The following is an 8400-nucleotide window of genomic DNA, read 5'->3' as shown; positions in this document are numbered from 1 at the left end:
ACAGAGAAATAAACAAAATACTCTAACAGTACTGAAACAACAACCCAAACCAAAATAGAATAATAAGTAATAATAATAGCTCTGCCCCCAATCACACTCTTTTTCCTCAATAAGATAATCTCAGTATAGCCATATAATTGATCAAGTCAGCAATAATATATCCAGCAATTCCATGCCCAATATTAACACTAACAACAATCCTAAGATAAATCATAACAAATGCACATACCAACTGTAATAATAGTAACAACAACTCCGCAACAGATAACTAAAAAAGAAGGTACAAAACAAGAACAAAGCCTATCTCAGTAAGGCACAAACTAACTAATACAGAACCCTTTACCATGAATACAGTAGTAATGTCAATAATGTTGGCCGTACTGGTCAGAATGATAAGATGAAGGGCATTGGCAATTTTGATGATGATGATGATAATAAGAGGACAAATAATAATAATGTCAGCTACAATAGCATGCATACTCAAGTGGCTGAAAATCAGCAGAAAGGAAGGGTACCCTATTCCAAATAATTGATGATGCTTTCGGCTGAAAGCAAAGTGCGAAAAATGAAGAATAAATAGTTTATGTTGCCTTAGGATTGTGAACTTGTTGAGCTGTCTGATTGATTCGATAATATGCATATTTTTGTACAATAAGCAACAGATCGGATTATGTGCTCACTTTGTATAAAGTAGATATTTATCTTATCTATTTCTCTGACCAAGCCATATATGAAGATAAATTCGATTTCATTTTGGATCTAGATTAGCATTGTGATCGTTTGCTATTCTATTATGAACTGAATTTAGTTTATTATTATCAAAAGGAGCATAAAAGAATGGAAAACAGAAAAATATAGGAACAATTTATAGCAATGAAGAATGAGCCCGTTAACTTCTACGTTGATTATCTAAGAACTTTCGGGTTGGAATGCTCTTAAAAAATCGAAGATATATGCAGACGCTTTAACTATTTCTAAAATATTGCGAGCGAGCCAATGAATATATTCCTGCCCAAAATCAGAAATGTCATAAACTCCTTCGAAATCATTTCCTATTGTAGTTTGTTCCTGATTATAGAAATGTATGATTCGTTTTAGGCCTGTAATTGTCAGAACTTAGGGAACTCCATCCTCAAGATGAATATACTTTTACAGTCGATGGTGAAATGGACACTCGAGTCTCTAACCAAGAATAGAGATACTTTGAAGGCAACTCCAAAGAGAAGGGAAGGTAAGCAGATATCGATGTCTGTTGATAACAATGAGGAGTTTAGAAACAGATAAATCGAATTCTTCAAACTAAAATCCATCATTAAGAATGTCAGCGAATAAATCAAATAATAATTGCTCTAAAACGAAAGAGATTAGAAAATTTAGCTCGAGCTTGAGCTTGCTGCAAATGTACCAAATCTTATAAGATAGGAACATCATAAACGCAAAGAGCAAATCACAAATATCCAATCCTCAGATGCCAGAGTAATGCTTACTTAATCTCTCAACTTTTTAAATAAGAAGAACGAAGTATTACAGAGGTTCATCTCATTGAGATAAAACAATCAGTTGGATACAAATCAAAAAGGAGTGTAAATTTATCTAAAGAATCCTAATTTTTTTAAGGATTTATTCTCCACTTCTGAAACTGCGCAAAATAAATTAATGAATATATGCCATAAATTTTTGGTGGATGTTGAGTTTAACAAAAAATAGAAGCTAATGGAAAGGGGAAGTCAGACAATGAAGGAAAAATAAAAAAAAAACCAATTAAAAGATACGCAGTAATTAGACCATCAAAAAGCAGTTAAATTGCTCAAATAGTAAATCTAAAAATAAAAATAAAATAGCGATAGAATTGAAATGTAGAAAAATTAGCTCTAAGAGCAATACAAGAAACTCTCGAAGTAATTGATGATCTTGAAAGGGCCAACATTCATGCAACAATTGACTGGCCTCTTAGTTAAGGACACAGTTTTGAACAAATATGATACAAATCGAAATAATACTAACATTTAGTAATAAAACCTCGCAGGTGAATAATAAATCAACATCCCCAAAAATAAGAAATCATTGTTTAATATTGATATCGACGGCGACGATTTCTAGAATTTAAATATTCAATAAGAAAATAATGGTATATTCCGAGCCAAAAGACAGCCAATCCGAGCTGCTTCTGCTTGGTTTAAAAAATAAAGAAATAACAATCAATTATCGGTTAAGACATTCAGGACCAGACAGGAAGACTATGACGATGACTTCGATACTTCTGAGGATTTGTTGAGGGATATCAATGATGTAAAGTCAGCTAATAATTTTCATAAGGCCGATGCAATCGATTAAAATTAACTCAATTATTCGAAGAACTTAAAGCTAAACTTTAAGACCTATGAACTTGCTATTAATATCACAGCAAGCCGCTCAAAGATAAACAAAAATTCAATCGATTCGGAGACAGTCTGCTATAAATTCATAGAAAGTGGGCCAAATGATAAATTCTGTAAATCATCAAACAAAATAGATAGCATATCTCGGAAATTAATAAGTATGAATAATATCGAGTTTGAAAGAGGCAATAAATAGGCGATGAATAAATCAGAGTACTTCAAATTCGCAGGAAGCTAAACCCACAAAAATTAAACGGTTGAGACTATTCCCAAAATTCATCAAGCGAATAAAAAAAATAAATTAAAAAAATATGTTCATTTGCATAAAAATTCCTTAGAAGCTGAAGATTTAAAAACCTATGAGGCAAAATTTCTTAATATCAAAAGCTCAACTGCCTCTCCAAGGGTTTTAAAATTGAAACAGCAATTAGAATTAAATTAAAAGAGTATTAGAAGAAACTCCAGTTAATTTAATTTTGGTTATGGACTGCAAAATCGAATCGGAGTAAAGATTAGATTCAATGAGATCACATCAGAAGAGATCACGAAATAGCTTACAAGTTCTTTAATTCAGCCCACTCAAACAGCGAAAAAAAAATAAAAAAATGAGAAAGTCAGTTGGGAAGCGTCAGATAAAAATGATTAATAAGACTAAGAATCATTTAGTCAAACAAATTCAAATGCTGAACATTCAAAAAAAAGGGCTTTTTCAAAGTAGCCGAATAGCGCTGTACCGAAAATAAGAAATTCAGCTATGCCTATAATCGCTAGTTTAACTTTGAATCAACCAAGCGCTGAAAAATTTCTGGCAATAGTCTTTTGTAATACGGAAAACGCCAAAAATATCGAAGTTATGGGATTGAATGAGATATATGGATTAAAGGGTATCAAAAAGGTACAGAAACTGTCAAATTAGAGTCTACAACTTTTAACGTGCAATCATAATAAAACGAGAAGCGAATAACTTCAATGCAATGACTTGGACTTGAAGGTCGCGTGCGCAAAAATGATCATGAAAAGCCTACAGAAGTTGAAAAAGAATGACCTGGCATAATATCAGGCTCATTTACTGTTTTTACGATATCCTTATTCTTCTGTTTTTCGTTGTGGTGATAAGAGTTGGAAGCTACTTGTTAGTTCCATCCGCAACGAAGAACTCGAATACCAAGAACCGGAGTCGCTGATAAAGGTGCTAAAAAAGATATTTTCTCTGCATGATACGTGCAAAGGGTAATACTCACTAGCTGTCCACAATCGTCAATTATTCTGCTCTCATTTATCCTTATTGCTTGGGTACTTCAAAATAGAAACTTTGCCAGCTGAAGTGTCCTTCAAAGTGAACAAATAAAAATGAATTCGAATAGGATGTTTGTTTATATTTCTGTCCCATCACTAATACATCATCCTTATTTCTCCTGCTTGTGCCATATGAAATAAATAGGGAGTAAATACATAAATACAATTGTTGATGATTGTTTTATGGGATCATAAAAAGTAATCGGGAACTCTCTTCTTGAGGACTTCATCTCCTTTTCTGGGGGCGGGATCATATTGTATATAGTTCTGCTTTAGATGCTCGTCGACGTCCATGATTGCTGCTTGGTTTCCGCATCTGTAGCAATAGTTTGGCGCCGAAAAGATTGTCGTAACATTTTTATTGTGAGTTGACGTATAGCCCTCCATCATGAGCTGATGAGCTCTTGCAATCATCTTGAGGTTGTTTGTGTGGTTGAACTGTTCTGCGATGTCCTGGCCGAAAGTGTATCCTGCCCCTCTCGGATTCATACCCCATCCTGATCTGTCATCTGGATCTGACCACAGCAAATCGCACATTGGGCCTTCATGAGGAACTTATTGAAGCCTTTTTAGGGCTCTGATATTGTCGAGGGTCTCAATTGAAGGCGAGAGGCCACCATGTAGACAGAAGAACTGATTCTCCACAACCGCTGTTAAGGGCAGGTAATCAAACAGCTCAGTCAAACATTTCCATACATTGGAATTGCCATACTTTCTGCAGCACTCGTCATAAAATCCATAAACTTGTGTGATTTGACGAGACTAATGGTTTCCTCTGAGTAATGTTATCCTGTCTTTGTGTCTGACTTTTAGCGCGAGCAAAAGAGTAACTGTCTCCACACTGTGGTGTCCTACATTAAATAAAATCATACCTCGATCAACATAATCTCCCATGAACAAGTAATTTGTGTCTGGAACTGGACCACCTATCTCGAACAGTTCCATTAGATCGTGAAATTGACCATGAATATCTCCACAAACTATCACAGGAGCCCTTACTGGCACAACATTCGATTATTCTGTTAGTATTTATTTGGCCTGAAGTACAAAAGGGTGGTACCTTCTCGCAAAGAGTCTTCACTTCGGCTTCAGGAAGTGGCTTACACTTTAGGATATCTGCAATTTGTCGATCTAAGTTATTGTAGTCGAATCCTTTCATACTTTAAAATGGTTATGATATTTCATATTATCATGGTATTTATTGACCGTGTCGAATAAATACTGAAGCAAAAAGAGTTATGATTAAATTACAATGCAAATTTATTGCAGAGGATTTTATCTGAAAAGATATAAAGAAACCAGTCGAAACAATTGGAAACCATAACAAATGCCACAACAAATGAATAAATTAAATTACTATAAAGTGAATAAGTTTTAATAAATTCCAAGAGTTCTTTAAAATAAAATTTATTATTTAATCTTTGCATCCAGGACATGATCTAGAGAAGCCAACGTAAGCCTGCTCAAGGATATTAATGTGTGACACAACGTGAACACTTTAATTATTTGAGAAATAACTCGTGTGGGATTTGGGGGACATTTAATTGGGGAACATAATAGGCTGATATTCAAGATCCGTATCAGAATGCTAACCAGAACTACCAGCACAACCAAAATTATCAGAATAATGCTCAAAACAATCAGAACTATCAGAGCAACCCTAACATTCGAAATCAGATCAGGCAATAGAATTTTCAAGGCCAAAATGTTGCCAATCAAAGAAGAGGAGTTTCCTTCGACGACCAGAACATCTCATTTGATAAAAGGAGTTCTCCTTTGGGTCAGCCATCGAATAAAAATGTAATTAAAGAACAGAAATCGAGAAAAAATAACAGTCTCTAGCGCAAATCCATAATTACAAAGGATGTCGAGGCTGAAAGAAGAAAATAACAAGAAAACAAACAGAAAGTGCAGAATTACATCGATTAGTTACGGCCATTTTCACGCACGCTTACTAACTCCAAATTTCAACAGTATTTCAATAAGGCAGCACCTGAATGCTACGGTCGCGCCAATACCAACGAGCCAATTGGCGGCATTATTTACGGAAACCATTTGAAAACCTTCAACGTGAATCCCCACACATATGAGAATCACCCCTAAGCATATCAAACACATCACACTGCACTAAATTTCGGAAAGAGAACAAAAGTTTGCCCGGAAAAACGTTGGAAGAAGCTTTAAAGAGAACTGACAAAGAAACTGGGACTCAACGATAAGAATGAGACTCTGAAGTAAGGCAAATAGGTTGTGTATGTAGACATAGACCAAAATAACATGTACGATGTGATGAAATAAAACAACCAATTTGCAAAGGACCATCGTGACGAAATTCGTGCATCCGAGAATTAGTATAAGAAAGAAAAACAGCAGGAGCATCTGGATGACATCAATTAGTACTATGCGAAGAAACAAGGAAAAATTGCCGACGGGCTCAACCAATCCACAATTGCGGGTGCATCTGAGCGAGGAGACGACGAGGCCCGAATTAATCAGCAAGTGATCTACAAGTATCATGATGAGCACGGACATGTGAGATATGCAGGGGATCGCCATGCTGTGACATGCTTCATCGATCTTAATTTCCCTGAAAATGATGCACTCTATACTGAGGAACTCAAGAATAGGATGCCCATATTCCCGGAAAAAGTGAAATACAAAGATAGCGACATCGAAGGCATTCGGATTGCCAACTGCAAAAAGGGCAAAGAGGAAATCTATCCCAGTCATTATCTTTTGAGGAACTGCGAAGAGCCCGAAGTCTTAACAATGCTATCGGAAAAGACAGGAGTCGTTGTGGGGAAGAAGGTCGGCAAAAACGCAGGGAATGTGCTCCAGAATGCAAATCGAACAGCAGTCTCCAAAAATAAATCATTTGCTTCCACAAACATGACAAGAGGGGAGCAAAATGTCTATGGCAACAATTTCTAGCCTCGAGCCAACTAGCCCAGATTCAACGATCCCAGAAACAGCAACAACTAGATGATAAAGTCTCAAATTATGAATGGAGCTTTCAAGGATTAGAATATAGCCGCAAGCATGCATGAAAACCCACGCAATAAAACTTGCTGTGAACCCGATCATCTGCCACACAACGAGCTCAATCCGCAGTGCTACAGAAACGCGAGTGGGCTGGCCCATAAAATACCATATGCAGGATGATCTGAGATGATTGTCCCATTATTTTATGAATGAATGGCCTATTATCGATATGTATGATCAATTATGATACAGCCGAACTGACTGTGCTGGCATTACAATATTATATCTGACAAGTATGACAAGCATACCCGGCATGTATACCCTTCAAAAGTAAATAAACCGCGATATGAAGCATCATTAATTCCTTTTAACATGATTTTGCTCTTATCGCTAGTTTATCAAATAGCTCTTACCTTCACTCTTATAGAACCACTAATTCTTGGGTAAATATCTGTCAATTCAGAAATATTAATTAGAAACCATTTCTTGGAACTCCAGAGCATCGAACTGGAAATCAATTTGCAGATTCAAGATAAAATAATTAATGATTTGAATAACATCATCGCCACCAGGCAACGTAACTTGGTCGATAAAAGGGCATCGATTTTAAAGATCGACGACCAGATTCTGGAAACTAGGACAACATTGATTGAATTAGAGATTAGCTAGGATGGGTTATCGTCACTGTGTAAGGTATTGACACTTTTTCAGACTTTACCCATTAATAGACAGTCACAAGTGTGCAAGAGGGAACGGGAATCTTGATGAAAGAAACAGCAGTTTGCCCAGGAGCTGGAAAATTTGTTGGTGGAGTTTTTGGTGGCGTTTTTAATACACATTGGGTTCCACAGCTATGGAATTTTGCTTAAGATAATTTTAGGATTATGATAGCGAATGATGTTTGCAAATGTAAATTATCTGTGCCCCTTGTTTGATATTTAACTCGAACTCATTCTCACGAGCTGAGCTTTCTCCAATCTATCTTATATCGCCCCTACAGGGTTTATTGGAAAACTCAACTATATTACTATATAAGTATTTTTAATATATAAATGGTGGGCATGTGAGTATATATCTGTGTATATCATATATCTATCTGAAAATATATAATTAACAAGACAATAATACATCATGTCCATATAAGTAGCAAACGACTTTCGGGTTACCAGAAAACTAATTGCCGATACTGCTGTTTAAATTCAAAATATTCCTATGGGATTTTTCGATTATCTTTGGCGTGGCAGTGAATCGAAAAAAAATTTACTTATCGAATTAAATGACGTAGCATTACTAAACGAAACTGCTTTCAGATGTATTGAAAACTTATCAAAAATACACAAAGAAAAAACTATGATGATGAAAATTGCAGAAATTGGAGAAATAATCAGCGCAATTTTGATTTGTCTTAAGGGACTCGGTTTTGCATTCAATTTAGCTACATTAGCATCATTAACAAAAAAAACATTAGCCTTTGCTTCATTAACAATTATTGGCATAGCGGCTATCATATAAACTGGATTTGCATTACATAAAAAAAACGATTTTGACTCTGCATTGAAAATGGTCCAAAACTGCAAAATGGCAATGTAGAAATCTATTGAAGAAATAAAGGCAGAGTACAAAGACCCAGAGTATTAGACACAGAGTATGATAATGATGAATAATGGTGAACTTAATCAATGCTCCGTTGTTTAGGCGGTTCCTTCCGGACCACGCCTTAAATTTTCGTCCTCAAGGCACAGAG

The 8400-nt window shown here is 35.6% G+C and overlaps 1 pseudogene; it reads right to left on the bottom strand.

Moving 5' to 3' along the window:
• Window positions 1–3863: 3863 nt before the first annotated feature.
• On the bottom strand, window positions 3864–6230 carry LOC148299972 (uncharacterized; annotated as a pseudogene).
• Between the last annotated feature and the right edge of the window lie 2170 nt (window positions 6231–8400).

This window comes from Brachycentrus maculatus, unplaced genomic scaffold, assembly GCF_059751285.1.
Source record: "Brachycentrus maculatus isolate JH-2025_06_01 unplaced genomic scaffold, ASM5975128v1 h1tg000866l, whole genome shotgun sequence".
Classification (NCBI taxonomy): domain Eukaryota; kingdom Metazoa; phylum Arthropoda; class Insecta; order Trichoptera; family Brachycentridae; genus Brachycentrus; species Brachycentrus maculatus.
This window is presented reverse-complemented; position numbering and strand designations above follow the sequence as displayed.